The sequence below is a fragment of the Mauremys mutica genome, chromosome 5 (assembly GCF_020497125.1).
Source record: "Mauremys mutica isolate MM-2020 ecotype Southern chromosome 5, ASM2049712v1, whole genome shotgun sequence".
NCBI classification, from domain to species: domain Eukaryota; kingdom Metazoa; phylum Chordata; order Testudines; family Geoemydidae; genus Mauremys; species Mauremys mutica.
In genome coordinates this window covers 10,524,869-10,540,813 of record NC_059076.1, presented here as the reverse complement: position 1 = coordinate 10,540,813, position 15,945 = coordinate 10,524,869, and positions in this window count along the sequence as shown.

The following is a 15,945-nucleotide window of genomic DNA, read 5'->3' as shown; positions in this document are numbered from 1 at the left end:
AGAGAAACAGTCATCAAGGGTATAATTGTATTTTAATAGTGCCCTCCACCCCGTGCATCTGCATCCAGCTGTGGGATCCTGCTGTGGGATCTGACAGTTAATGGACATTAAGCATAAGCTGAGCATACCTACAGGATCAGGCCCCAGTGGTGAGAGAGGTGTTCCCCTGCCTAGTTGGAGAATCCCACTTTGGGGCCTCTGGGGCTTCCCCCTGAGTGAGGGCTGTGTGGATTTGTCTACACTGCAAAGAAAAACTGCGTGAATTGACTCAGGCTTGTGGGGCTCGGGCTACAGTGCTGCAAACAGCAGCATAGATGTTCAGGCTGGAGGGCTCTGAGACCCTCGCCAGGTTGCAGAGCCCAGGCTCCAGCCCGAGCCTGAACGTCTACACTGCTGTTTTCAGCCCTACGAGCTAAGCCAATTGACCAGGGCTCTGAGACTTGGAGCTGCGGGTTTTTCTTTACTATCCTGAACTGCTCACTTCCTGTGGGGAGGTGTCTGTGCTTAGAAGGCTTTGTGCATGCTGGCCAGGGCACCCTTAGGCAACTAGGGGACTTGAATGCCTACAGGCTTAGGTAGCAGCTGGACTTTGGCATTGAGAATGTCAGTGGTGCCTAAAGGATGGATGTAGTTACTTTAGCAGTCAGTAAGGCCCCAACAACTCTTGCCTTCAGTCCTCGGCTTCTGTGTTGGGGCTGCCACTTATGATAGCATCTCTTGTGACATGGCTGGACAGCTGTTCACTGGGCAACAGACACACAAATCTCATACACCGTCAGCAGTTGCTACCAACCAGATCTGGATTTGAACCCACAACCTAGGGGTGGGGGGAGAGCATGGTATTCTGCTACCAATTCCTTCACCTTAATGGTCACGCCCACATGTATGTATTTGTGATGTTAAATGCCATTCTGATTGACATGGTATGTTCTGTAATGATCTGGGAGCTTAAATAAGTAGTAGTCATGGTGGGGTTTTTAAATTCGACTTTTACGCTTTTCCAGGCCTGTCGTAGTCAAAGAAATTTCCCCATCTGGCTACATGCCTAACCTCAGCTACAAAAGTCTTCCTACCTATTGATATATCACCATAGCACTATTTGTCACTTGTTATTTAACGATAAATAAGCAGCACTTAGGGAGCCATTAAAATTGCCCTATGGGTTTAAACTGGAGGATGAGTTTATTGACAAATTTTTGCTTGCTGTACCACTAGATGGCACACTTGCTTTAGCATACTAGATACTGCGGCTAACACAAATCAACAAGCAAAATGTCATCCAGAGATGTTCCACTTAAATTGTTTTCTATCATAAATGTATCTATTTAATCAATTAAAGGAATATAACCAACTAGTACAGTACTAAATGGGAATGAGCAGGACATGCAAAATGCGTATAAACAAATGTAAGGTACTTTATAAATATAATCAGATATATTTATCCAGATTTATTCCTTTATTTTTTCATTACTAGACTATCAAACTTTCCCTGAGTTTTATAACACTTGATATTGACTGTTCCTTTTCCAAGGACCGTATGATGCTCTTGAGCAGTGTTCACATCTCCCACTGACATCAATAGGTGGCTGTAGGTGGATCTAGGTCAGCGGATGTCTCCAAATGCTGGCTCTTCGTTATTCTTTACTGATCTGATAAGCCAGCTCTCAAGGCCCACATCCAGCAGAGCACTTAAACATATGCTTAGCGTTAAGCGCAGGAGCAGTTCCATTGAAAATGAACACAGATATACTTCTTCCAGCTCCTTTTCTTCCAGAAGCTGTTTGGAGAACTCTCTGCATAATGTAAATAGGGTGTAGACTTTGTTAAGGGGATATTTATAAATAGTTATAAAGGTTTAATCAATTAAGGCTTAGTCTAAACCTACGACGTTATGTCAGTTAGGAGTCCGGTTAAAATCGCCCCCCACCCCAGCTGATGTAGCTATGCTGGCAAAACCCCTGCTGTGCAGGCAACTATGCCAACGGAACAGTGCTTCTGCTAGCTGAGGTGGTGTAGCTGGGTGGGCAGAACTTGTTCTTTTGGCTTATGCTGTGTGCCCACTAGGGGGCTTGGTCAGTAAAGCAATACTAGCAAAGGCTCTCTAGTGTAGACAACCCCGAACAGAGGTTACAGACATGAATAGTATGTTGTTGATGGTTAGCAGTAGAAGATGTTACAGATGATAAGCCACGATTATCAACAATCTATTGATATGGTGAATTTAATGACTGGTTAGTAGTTAGAAATACCTAAATACCAATTCTTACTGTAATGCTGATCTAGAATTAAGTTTTCCTGGTAATCTTTGGAAACTATGGAGTCTCTCCCACTATGACGAATGTCTTCCATTGATAGACGTTGTGCAGTTATTCAGAATGAAATCTCAGTAAAGAAACAGCTCTCCAACAATCCTGCCCAGAGTGTTAACTAAGTGCAACCCCCCCCCACCTGTGGCTCAGTTGAATCCTAGTCCTGTAAACAGTTGTATGCATATGCTTAACGTTAAGCACGTGAATAGACCCCGTGAAGTCCCAACTTCACCCCATCCAAAATGCTGTAGCCAAAGTAATCTTTTCTGCCCATCACTTTGACCATCTCATTCCTCACTTGGAAACACTTCACTAGTTCCCCAGGGAGCTACACATCAAACGCCAGCTTCTTGCCCTTGCAAGGCCCTTTGTCAAACTGCCCTTGCCTAGCTTTCTCACCTGGTCTCCTTTTGCAATGCTCCCCACCCACTTCAGTTTGTTAATGAGGGAGGAAGGATGGTCTTGTGGCTAAGGCACAAAAGCGGTCTGGGTTCGGAATCTAGTCCTGGCTGGAAGTTAGTAAAGCTGATGCAATGGAAGAGTAGTGGATCTTCACCCCCATTCTGTCATAAATAAGTGAATCACTGTTATTGATAGCATTAGCATCTATAAGGCTGGTGAGAACCCTGACTGACACTTCTCATTAACTTGTTCAATGACCTTTGGTTCGTTCAGTGCCGTGGTAACGTCAGTATCAGAACAATAACTGCTAAATATAGATAGTGATGGAGCCATGTAGCAACATGCCCAGAATTGGTATCCAACTCTGCCACCCTCACTCATGCTGAGTTGTAATTCACTTTGTGTTCAGTCATGTGAAATTAGGGTGACACAATCTGGCCCTTACTGTCTGTGGCATATTTAGGAGGGGATGTTGCTTCTGGTTTTGTATATATCATTTCTCTTCTAGTTTTGCATCAGTGACTTAACCATTCCTTCATCTGCCTCAGGCTTAGCCCTTTGACATTTAAAAGTACCAGAACAGCCTTTTAGTCTGTCCTCTTTACTTCACTTATTTATGTGCTTTCTGTTTATTTTGGTACTTATAAGTACCTGAGCACCTCACGGTCACCAATGCTTTAATTCTCACTGGGCTGTATTTTTGTCTTTGTAGTGCCGTGTGGAAAATTTTACTTTCATTCCTCCACTTAGGGAGAAAATGCTTCTTTAAGCTAATCTGATGTAATGTGCACCCACAGGTGAAAGAATGAAGTGAGCAAAGAGTCCAGAAAACAAAATATTTTCAGTTAATCCGTGAGAGTATTTTTCTTTAGATACATTTTGTAACTGATTTGGGACCACTACTTTCTTTTCCTCAATCTGTCATCATGGAAAGTGACCACTGGTCAAGAGACTGTCACCTGGGTAAGGATGGAGTGATAAGGACAGATTATTATTCAGATGAGAATAGCCAGTACATTGATATAGCCTTTTACCTCTTTGTAGTGCCAAGCAACACTAAACTAAAGCAATGGAAAATCATTAACCAGTGTTTCTATATAACATTACTTTCTGTATAGTTCTACTTTGAAAAATCAAAGCTGTGATGTTCCACTTCAGTCTATTAAATAAAATGGGTCCCAAAAGGGGGAAACAAATGTTGTTGTTGTTGTGGGGTTAGGTGTTTTTTTTTTCTTTCAAATTTTGAAAGTCAACCTCAAAAAACAGTAATTTGAAAATTTCAACCAGGTCTGCAGTTGGTTGAAAAAATGGGAAGATTTGATTGAATTTCCCCCATGTTGTTTTCCAAAATTCAAAACATTTCATTCCTCTCTTATCTGATTGAAGCATATTTGGTTGCTGAATATTCACAGGTCAGGACTGGCATTCTGTAGATTTGAGGCAGGGCTTTTTGAGTTCTGACTGCACTCTGCAGTGTGGGTCCATACAAAATGTCGACACCTCAGGGGGAAGGCTGCACTATAGGAGGCTTCGGGTCACACTTTCAAAAGTGTTTAAGTGGGTTAGGATCTGAAGTCCCATTTTTGAAAATGGCTCAGGCACTTAGTGGTTTTCAATGAGACCTGGCTCCCAAAGGCCACATTTTTAAGGCATTTAGGTGTTTAAAGATGTGGATTGGCCCCTTGGGGAATTTTCAAAAGCACCTAAGAAGGTTAGTTGCCTAACCACCATTGACTTCTTCTGAAAACCCCATTAGGTGCTTATCTTCATCTTTAGGTGGCTAAACACCTTTGAAAATCTGGTGTAGGTGTGTAAATCCCTTTTGAAAATGAGACCTAGGGTATGTCTACCCTGGGATTCCAGTGTAATGGTTACAGCTTGGCTAAATGTACTGGAGCTAGCTTTAATCTAACTAGCTCCGGTCCTGAAGCAATGCAGCAGCAGCAGCAGCAGCAGCAGCAGCGTGTGCTGGAGCATGGTCTCTACAAGCCTACTTGATCCTTGAGTAATTACTCGTGGGGTTAGCCCACCTGGAAGCTTGCACGGCTATGGCATCCCTGCTCCAGGATGCAAACTAACTGAGTTAAAGCTAGCCCAAGTACATCTACATGAGCTGTAATCACACCCCACGATTGCAGCATGCACCAGGGCATAATGTGTAATGAAAGAGGTGCCAGGGCTCAAGCAATTTTTTTACATTTATAACTAGTGCAGCAAGCCTCGAGGTGCCGGGGCTACGAACTGCCAAGCCTCGAGGTGCCGGGGCTACGAACTGCCATGCTCTGGCACCAATTAAGCAGTTGCATAGACACATCCTCTGGCTTCTAAGTCACTCAGGTGCTCTTGAAAATGTTCCCCTTTGACCTTTGGATAAGAAATGGAACTGAGTTCCCACCTCTCACTTGTATTGCTGAAAGGGAGGCTACTGACAATCAGATAGCACATTCTGAAAAGAGTCCAGAATATTTCTTGTAGCCCACATTCCACCTCTTAGGACAGTAGGATATAGCTGTCTTGTCTCTGGAGGTGCAGCCTTGTAGGTGAGGGGTGAAGCTGAGTCCTGGCTACTGAGAGGTCATTAGTGACAGGAGGACACTGTACACAAGCCAGGGTAATCTCTATTTTGGGTAACGTTGTTGCCACCTCAATTCCTCCTGGAATTTCAGTGGGATGTGTTTCCTCAGTTGAAATGCTCTGTCATGTTTCTGTGTACTGTCAGAGACACCAGACCCCACCCTAGAGCAGCTGCATTTCAGAGGTAAGCAAGGTAATTCCTATCTAAGTTGGTGGTAAAGTACTTCTGGGTGCCTTCAGCAGGAACCGAGCTGTATAAATGTCCGATATTGTTATTACACAGCCACTGCGCTGCCAGCGTCCACCATGTTACTCATGAAAGCCTTTGAGGTAGGCGGAGAGAGAACCACACTTGAGTCTCTTCTTTTATAGGTCGGACCAGACACCGTACTCTCCTTGCTACAAATCCAACTCAGCATGGTTCCATTTTACAGTCTGACTCCTACCTTCGCCTTGTTAGTCTGCCAGCCACGAGCAGCCTGTCTCCGTTCTCTTTCCAGAGACCCCATGGCTGTTGAACTTCCCCAGGAGCCCTTCCAGCCACATCTTCCTTTTGCCTGCCACCACCTTCCTCCTGGCCTGCTCATCGCCCTCTTGCCCTGCGTTGTTGATGTAATGCCATGCTTGTAGCTTGACAGTCTGCTTTTCCAGCTGTGCTCTGGGCCAATGCTGCCAGCTGTTTACGGGCACAGACTGACTCTGAACCAGGAATCACATTTGCGCTATCAACCGAGTCTCATTATTGTGCATTTTAAAGAGTCAGCGAGATTTTAAAGTATGTTCTCGTCATACTTTCCAAGGGTGTTTTGACTCTTTTTTTGTTCAAGGTTACCCTAGCGTTATCACCCACCATCTCATTTTATAGACCCTGCACAATGTTCCCCAGACAGAACCCATCTCAAACAGGTTTGACCTTGCTGGTGTCGTCCTGCTCGGACAGACATTTTCACAGTTTGTGGCCTCTGTTGCTTGGATTTTGTGTTTGAATGCTTGCAGGTCTGGTGGCAACGGGGTGTACTATTTTATTGTTTGCATCTGATCTGTGAACGGGAACGTGAGGTAGAAAACTGCAGGGTTCACTTGTTCAAAGCAGTATTGCCTAATGCCTGTAACAAGCTGGTGAATAGGCCAGGACGTGTCTTTCAGAATTAGATGGGGACTTTCGTAGGGGAGGGTCAGCTTAGTGGAGACAAACATCCGTTTGAAAATGGCTCCAAGGGACGGACAGGCAATGCCTGGTGGGCTCAGCCGTCTCTCACATACACACTGCATTCAGCCCCATTCCCATAGCATCTTAGTGACTCATGAATTTATCTTCATGATACCTGTTACCCACCCTTGAGGAGAAGGGAACCCACTGCTACCCCTTCCACCCAGTGCAGCATACGCCACACTGTGTGGCTGGTTAGCTCTGCTGGATGGCACGAAGGAGCAGCCACCACATGGCCTCACTTTCTCCCCTCCCACCTCCTCCAGGATTTCTTGTGTCCCATTTAGTGCACATAGAGCAGACCCTAGACTGCGGAGACTGCAACTGTGGCCCAAAAGGGGGCTGCTTGCCCCTTCTCAAGCCGTGATGACCCACCAAGCATTAGGTTGAATGGTTACCAGAAGCAAACTGTTAGCAACTCCTGGGAACAATATGGACCTGCGGATAGCAGGCGGGGAGATCACACTGGTATAGACCAGGAGTGGGCAAACTTTTTGGCCTAAGGGCCACATCTGAGTATGGAAATTGTATGGCTTGCCATGAATGCTCATGAAATTGGGGGTTGGTGTGCAGGAGGGGGTGAGGGCTCCGGCTGGGGGTGCTGGCTCTGGAGTGGGGCTGGAGATGAGAGTTTGGGGGTGCAGGAGGGTGCTCCGGGCTGGGACCGAGGGGTTCAAGGGTGGGAGGGGGATAAGGGCTGTGGCAGGGAGTTGAGGCACAGGAGGGGCTCAGGGGTGCAGGCTCCGGGTGGCGCTTACTTCAGGCAGCTCTCAGAAGCAGCAGCATGTCCCCCCTCTGGCTCCTATGCAGAGGTGTGGCCAGGCAGCTCTGCATGCTGCTCCCTCCACAGGCACCGCCCCTGCAGCTCCCACTGGCTGTGGTTCCTGGCTAATGGGAGCTGCAGGGGAAGCATGCAAAGCCCCCTGGCTGCTCCTACATGTAGGAGCCGGAGTGGGGACATGCTGCTACTTCCAGGAGCCGCGCAGAGTGGGGCAAGCCCATGACTCCTCTCCCCAGCTGCAGCAGGGCAAATCCCAGACCCTGCTCTCCGGTAGGAGCTCGAAGGCTGGATTAAAACATTTGGAGGGCCAGATGCAGCCCCCGGGCTGTAGTTTGCCCTCCTCTGGTATAGACTAAAGAAGCTGGGTGGATTCCTCCTTCCCTGTCATCCGGGTCCTCAAAGAGCTGAGCCTATGGTGACCATATAAAGTTCTTCCAGCAACATGCTCCTGACAGGTTAATGCAGCAGAACAAATCATCACCCACCCACCTTTTGTTTCTTTTTCTCTTCTACATGGTAGTTTCTTGAGCCATTCCCCTGCCCCTCCCTGTGGTTACTGCTTCGTGGGCATTAATTCTATCCCCAACACTCCATGTGTGACAGGCACTTATCTGTCTAACGGGAGTGCTCCCCAGACTCATGGGAACTGAAAGTAGAAGAAATCTGTCTGGAGATGCCATGGGCCTGGGTCTTAGACTTGTTGCAGATTGATGTCATTCTGGGATGAGAGAGTCTTGTCACCTTTACCTTGATAAGCCTGTGAGTGTAAGAGACATACCACAGGCAGCTTCTGTTGTGGAGATCACCAGGAATCCACCAAGAAAAGAAGCAGATAGACCACAGAGGGAGTGAGCTCACACAGGCCCTGGAAGGGATGAGCAGTGCTGCTTTCAAAGCGTGAGCTGTGCCCCTAAGAGGGGTTCAAGACCCTGCTTTGTCCTGTGCCTCGTTTTCTCCAAGTCAAGAGACTTAGTTATGTGTTCCAGATTTAGACCCTCTGCTTCAAGGGGAGAAAATGTTTGTCCCTCCCCCACAGATAAAATGATATATTGGAAACTACATAAGGGGAACTGATGGATTTTCTTTGCCTACTACCATCCCTGCCAGTTTTTTTTTCCATGGTGGGGGTGATATTACCCTGAGTGAGGATAGCAGGATTGGGCACCAAGACAATAACACTCAACATACTTCAGCATTGACCAACGCCCCCACACTTACATAGGAAACAGTCTCCTACTTCTTGGGCAATGGTACCACTTTACCTGGGGGCAGACACCTCCTTCATTCCTGTCCCTTGCACCCAGCAACTTCATATCCGGGTAACAACACTCTCCCCTCCTAGGTTTAATGAGTTTGGAATCTGGGCTCTGACCTCTTAGCTGGGCCTCAATGTTCCTTACCTCCCGTTGCTTTGGGTGCACATCTAGTGGCATGACACTTGATTGATAGTGAACGACTCAACTCTCAAGGAAGGACTAGGGTCCAAAGATGCCCTGCAGGATTTCACCTCTCTTACAGAGCTAGGAAGGCATATAGAAAATGGCTAGTTTTATGAGACCATCTCTAAGGCCTTTGTGCACCAGAGCTAAAAGTAACGTATTTAACATCACCATGCGGCACAATGTTCAATAACACCAGTTAAAATAGGGGTCCTCAAACTGGGGGTCGGGACCCCTCGGGGTTGTGGGTTTATTACATGGGGGGTCATGAGCTGTCAGTCTCTAAACCCCGCTTTGCCTCCAGCGTTTATAATGGTGTTAAATATATAAAAAAGTGTTTTTAATGCATAAGGGGGGAGTCTCATTCAGAGGTTTGCTGTGTGAAAGGGGTCACCAGCACAAAAGTCTGAGAACCCCTCGTTTAGAGAACTCAAACATGAAGATGCAAATTAGACAAGTTAATGGCACATTCAGGCGTCAATAAAAGGCTTATGCTTTATTAGACTCAACAAAAATATTACTGTAGTAATAATAGAAATCGAAGACAGTGAGCTCTGGGTGTTCTAGAAGTTTCTGGCCCATGTTTACCAGCACAATGCCATGGTATATGGCCTGTGTGACTGCCGTCTACTAAATCCAAAACTTCAATTTCTGAAAAAGGTGACTGGCTGAAATAAGTGATCTGAGGTAGATTTCTGTTTCCATTTAACCTCTAGTCTCAGTGTTTGGTCATCAGTATAATGCTAAAATAACATCCTTACAGCTAAGCAGCATAATTTCGAGAATAAACGTCAGCTAATGTTTACCTTGGCAGGAAGATTGGAAACAATCTGCGTGTGTCAATCAGTATGAAAATGTAATTTAATTCAATGAGACAGAAATCAATTTTTCTCCTAGGATCTGAGAGAGCTAAATATCACCTGCTCAGTTTAATTAGTTTCTGATATTTGTACAATCTTACCTTTCCACTATGGAACAACGAAGCTTTCTGGAGTTTCTTTCCTTTCCTCCCCTCAGTCTTGAGTGCCCAGCTGAAGAGCTAGGTTTTTAACTTTGTACTCATGAGTCAAGTCTTACCAAAACTTGTAGTCTCTCTTTAAAACAGGAGCAAGGGATCTGTAACACTCCGTCACACCATTGGTCCATCTAGCTAGCATCTTACCCCCAGCAATTGCCACTATCTGGTGCTTCATAAGAAGAAAATTCTCTCCTCCCCATGTTTATGTGCCTAGTGAAATGGGAACAAAGGCACAAAATCTGGTGAGTTTGCAAAGCCATTTTTTTGGCCCTGAAGGGACTCCAAGAACCTGCCCCACCTGGGAAGGCTGTGGATGGGGATCTGTAGAAGGCAGAGCCAGAGATGATGATTTTTGATTCATGCAACACTGGAGGCCAGATCCAGTGAAGTCAATCACAGTCTCTCCATTCTCTTCAGTGGGCTTTGGAAAAAGCACTGAAAAAATATGCTTAGCTCCCAATGAAGTCAGTGGGACTTACGCGTGTGTTTAAAGAGCTTTTCTGAATCAGGGCCTCAGACTACTCCTACCCCCAACAGAAACGGTGGGGGAGGACGACAGCATCTGAGTAAATCCTCTTTGTAGCACAACAGGCTCTGCAGGTTCAGGGAGTTGTGATCCTCACCCTCCTCTGTGCCAGCATTTCTGGCATTTGGTATGGCAGCACCAAGGGGGGGCCAGTCAAGGATCAGAAGGGGCCTCACAGTGCTATTTACCCTACAAATAGACAGCAAAATGTCAATTACTGCCCTGAGGAGCTTGCAGTCACCTTGGTCCTTCAACTCTTCCCTCCTCTGCACACCCCACAAGGACAATATGCATCCACCTGTTCAAATAGCAACCACCAGGGCCGGCTCCAGACCCCAGCGTGGCAAGCACGTGCGTGGGGCGGCCCTTTCCCGGGGGGCGGCAGGCTGGGCCGGCGGACCTGCCGCAGTCATGCCTGCGGGAGATCCACCGGAGCCCCGGGGCAACCGGACCTGCCGCAGGCATGACTGCGGAGGGGGCGCTCGTCCCGCGGCTCGGCTGGACCTCCCGCAGGCATGACTGCGGCAGCTACAGCGGAGCCGCCGGACCTGCGAACCGTCCGCAGCTGCGGGAGGTCCAGCCGAGCCGCGCGACCAGCGGACCCTCCGCAGTCATGCCCGCGGGAGGTCCGCTGCTCCCGCGGCTCCGGGGCGCCTTCCGGGCATGACTGCTTGGGGCGGCCAAAAACGTAGAGCCGCCCCTGGCAACCACCTTGGTTCTCAATCACATGCAAAAATGATGGAGTTGACATGAAAGCAGGAGAGACGTAAACTCCTAGCAGTCCTCAGACTGGATCGTTCAGGGGTCCAGCTAATTCCATCTCCTCTCTAGCAGAGGCCAGCACCAGCTGCTTCACAGGAAGGTGGAAGAAAACCCTGCAGCTAAGGCTGGCCTGCCTCCATGGAAAGTCTCCTCTTGACCCCCAACAGATGGAGATCGTCTCAAGCCCTGAAGCAGGGGGATTCATTTTCCTTTCAAGACTCTTGGTCCATCTTTAAAAGTTTCTGTTATAATTCTGAATATTCTTGTAATCCTGCTGAGCTCTTGGCCTCAATGGCATCTTGAGGCAGCGAGTTCCACAGGCTAATTGTGTGTTGTAACATGACTGGCTTATTCCACACATTTATTTCCATCCATCATAGGTATTTATGGCTCCCCTTACCATAGTATCTGAGTGCCTTCTTTAATGTATTTAATGTACCTCACCCCTGTGAGACAGGGCAGTAATATTATTCCCATTGTACGGATGGGCAACTGAGGCACAGAGAGACTAGGGGATAGATTCACAAAGGAATTTATATGCCCATCACTTTGAGTATGTAAATCCAAAACTTAGATTCTCAAAAAACCCCACTCAGCTGTTGCTTAACTCGGTAGGTACATAGAGTGCTAGACGCTTAAATTTCTGCCAGTGGCAGAACTCAAAAGCCCTTTAATTACATTCACTATATTTTTCCACCTCTTTTTCTCATTCTGCTTTTCTCCTTTTTGGTTATTGGATTATTTGGGATTTAAGACAGAGCAGAGTCACCTTTGGCAACTAGTTTAATCTCTCAAACTGCCGATTCAAATGGGGGGGGGAAACAATCGCCCACACATATATCAAATGCCACTGTGTGTGTTACTGCTAGATGGTGGTAGCCAGCTTGTCTAGTGCTTCCTAACAAGAGGCTGCATTCCTGACTCTAGCTGGATGAAGAAATGCTGACTGCTTGGCGCACAGACCGATGACTGTCAGTGACATCACTTCTATGCAGTGTAGTTGTAGCTATGTCAGTCCCAGGATATTAGAGAGACAAGGGGGGTGAGGGAATATTTTATTGGACATCACTTGTTACTCCTCAAATAGACCCAGTAGTTAAAATAATAACAGGAAAGTGCCCCCCACAGTAATTGGAACTGCGTCCTTGTCTGTGTTGCTCTTCAGATGATTGTGCAATGCTGCGCCATTTTCTTTCTCCAGGAGTGCTTATTTCATTCGCCCCTGCCCTGCTCTTTCAGAAACAATCAGTACGAGGAAATGTTTTGTTGTGAAGCATGGAAGTCATCAATATGAAATCTATGCTTTCTGAAACTACCTTTTTTTTTTCTTTTTTAGCTGAAAGGCAGGCAGTTTGATTATACCCTTGTGAGAATGCTTTCTCTGCAGAGTCCGTTCTTAAACGCCAACACAAAGAGACATCAGGACTTCTAGAGGGAAAGGGCCAGATTGTCAGTTCTACTTACAGCCACGTTTGCACCATTCAGGTTCTATAAAGGGACCCAGAATCCGGCAGAAAAGGTCCAGCACAGAATTTTCCTGTTGGAGAGGAGCCTCCTGCTCAGGCATCTGCCACTGCTGGGCCCTGCACCTTCCACAAAGGGAGGGTCCTGAGGACAGAAAATGTAATGCCAGCAGTGAACAGAGGACAAGGTGGTGCTTAGCTACACGTAAGGATCATATACTAGTGGTGGAATTGGTCCAGAGTCCACTAGGACCCAGTAATAGTGGTGGAAGTTAGCTCTGGGAAAGCTCTGAAGGAGGCCGAGCCCTGAGAATCCTGGAGTCATAACCAGCTCCCCAATCTGTTCTGCTCTAAAGCATCTGCCTCAGGACCTCGACTGCATTGACTCCCCTGCATTGTGAACATATAGGGAGGGATTTCCCAAGCGTAACTCTGCACTCACTGGAAAAACTCCCACTGACCACACTGGGAACAGAGCTAGGTCAAGACTGAGCACTTTGAAAAATTTCATCCATGCTCTGGGATATCAGCTGTGCTCCCAAAGTGGTGAAGGCTAGTGAGAGAACCTAACAATTCAAGTCCAGTCTTTGGACCAGTCACTGTTCTCAGGGTAGCAGATGACAGAACAAGAAGCAATGGTCTCAAGTTGCGGTGGGGGAGGTTTAGGTTGGATATTAGGAAAAACTATTTCACTAGGAGGGTGGTGAAGCACTGGAATGGGTTACCTAGAGAGGTGGTGGAATTTCCTTCCTTAGAGGTTTTTAAGGTCAGGCTTGACAAAGCCCTGGCTGGGATGATTTAGTTGGGGTTGGTCCTGCTTTGTGCAGGGGGTTGGACTAGATGGCCTCCTGAGGTCCCTTCCAACCCTCATATTCTATGATTCTATGGACATTCTTGGAGCTGGTGGGAGAGCAGATACTGAACGGCTGAAGAAACAAGGAGAATTACGGTGAGGGACCACACTAAGAGGTCAGAATCTAGCTCTGGCTCAATGATTACACTGAGTAACCCCTAACCTCAGACGCAGACCCATGTGCTGTTCAACCTGAGTAAAAGAATCCAATCTGGGACCCAAATGTACTAGGGGCATTACCCAACACCATGAGGTCGTCACTGGGAGGTTTCATAAGGAGCTGATCTTCTGTTCTTCAAACAAGATAAATTATTAAACTAAATCATGAATGCAGCTATTTATTGACAAATTCATGCCGACTGTTACTTATCACCTTATTATCTTCTAAGTGTTTGCAAATTGATCGCTTAATTATTTGCTCCATTATCTTTCTGGGAACTGAAGTTAAGATGACTGGTCTGTAATTCCCTGGGTTATCCTTATTTCCTTTTTTATAATTTGGCACTATATTTGCGCTTTCCCAGTCTTTTTATGAACCATCCCAAATAGTGTTAGTCCGAATTTTATTGTTTAGTATTTTCTGTAGAAAAAAATGTTGTTTTATCTAAATTGGACCATTTTGGGGAAAAAAGTGTCGATTTAAGATGAAAATTCTGATGTGGGAATAATATTTCAAAATGGAAAACTTTTTTATATTGGTTTGGAAAAGTGTGTTTTTTGTGTGTATGGTTTTTGTTTTGATTTTGGTTTTTCTGGAACATTTCAAAATTTCATTTCAGAATTTTGTTTCAGATTTTATTTTTCATTATTTGGAATGTGTACATTTCATCACTTGTAGGCATACAATGCACAGCTGTAATATGTAACATGACTGACGTCATAATAGTTGAAATAGTCTCCTCTTGTTTTTATTTTAAGTCATTAAGGGCAACTGCAACTCAGCACTAAGTGAAACAGCTTATGGAAGTGTTTCCTGTTTGTGTTGTAATGAAACTGTCTGACACTGTGTCCCATGGTCCCCTTCTGAGCTATACTTCCTCTAGCCAATTTCACAGGATGCCCTGCAAAATACGCCCTATCTCAGCAGTGTGGAAAGGCAGAATTCAAACAGGATCCCCAGAAATCAGACAAGTAAAGTCACTGTCTCTTGTGTTATAGTCCTGAGAGTACTAGCAGATAATTGCCGTTCACTTCGCTATACGCACAGACTGCTTGGATGTGTTGACAGTGGCAGCCCTTAAGGACGGCCCTGTCCGTTGAACTGTTGCTAAAAGCTAGTTCAGCTGTGTCAGTTCTGCCTGAATCTGTTTACCTGCAGTGTATCCAAGAGTGTTTACAGGGCCTCACTCGGCCATGTCTGTTCTCTTCCTTGGAGAACGTCCCCCCTGTGCTTGGTGGCTTTAATACCCCGCTGATGCCTGACACTCATTTCTTTGATCTGGTTCAGGCCCCTGAATTCTATATTGTGAAAACTGACACCTCTGTCCAGAGCCTGAGCCACTGTACTGCCTTAAACCTACAGGTTTCTAATGTGTGTGTTCTTTGAACAGCTGCACAGAATGAGCCTGCTTCTCTTTGACCTCTGTCCTCACTGCAACTAACACACTGCACTGGGAGATTGTATTTGTTCTTGACAGCAAAACTCAGAAGGGATGTGACACCATGCATCTGCTTTTGTCCACAGGGCCAGCTCCAGGCACCAGCAGAGGAAGCACATGCCTGGGGCGGCACATGCTAAGGGGCGGCATTCCGGCCGTTCTTGGGGCAGCACAGTCTGGGCGGCTTTTTTTTTTTTCGCTTGGGGCAGCAAAAATGGCAGAGTCGGCCCTGTTTGTCCAGGAAGGAAGCTGAGTCCAAGAGCTACCAAAGCCTAGAGACATTTCCTCCTGTCAGTAACACAACTAAAGGCAATGGAAGTGATTGAGGATAGAACTGGATTGTACGCTGAATTTAAAAAAAGTACTGAACAGTTCAGCCCAACAGATTGTTGTCCAAGGCCTTTTTCCTTCAACACATGCAGAATAAAGGTGAGCAATGTACAGATACGTTCAGTATCTGCTATGTATCCAGAATGCCTGTGATTCTTTAAAGAGTTTTTAAACTTAGATGGTCTTTTCATAGCTAAATTTTTAGCAGTAGCATCAGCCTTGCGGTAGCACTTTTAGATGCCTCAGTCATGGACTAGGACCGCATTGTGCTAGGTGCAATACAAACACACAGTGGAAAAGATGGTAGATGGTCCTTGCCCCAAAGAGGAAGAAAACAATCTACATTTATTTGATCAAATTCAAACTACGGAACAGACACTTCAGTGTGTTCCAGAGACTAATTCTCACCATCTCTCCATGAGTTATTGGATGGGAAAATATGATATTGTACACCTTGCACCTGTATTTTGGATACAGATGACACATGGCCCTGATTCTCTTGATGGAATAGACGATGTTTTGTTATAACCTCAAATGTTCCCTACTGAAACTGGTTGAGTGCATGTTTCATTAGACCACACAGAGGTCTTGAATACTCCCGAGATTGTCTGATGCATTTTAGTTTGTCATTGCATTATATAGGGGAAAAAATACAAATTCTGCCTGAGGTGATAGGCATA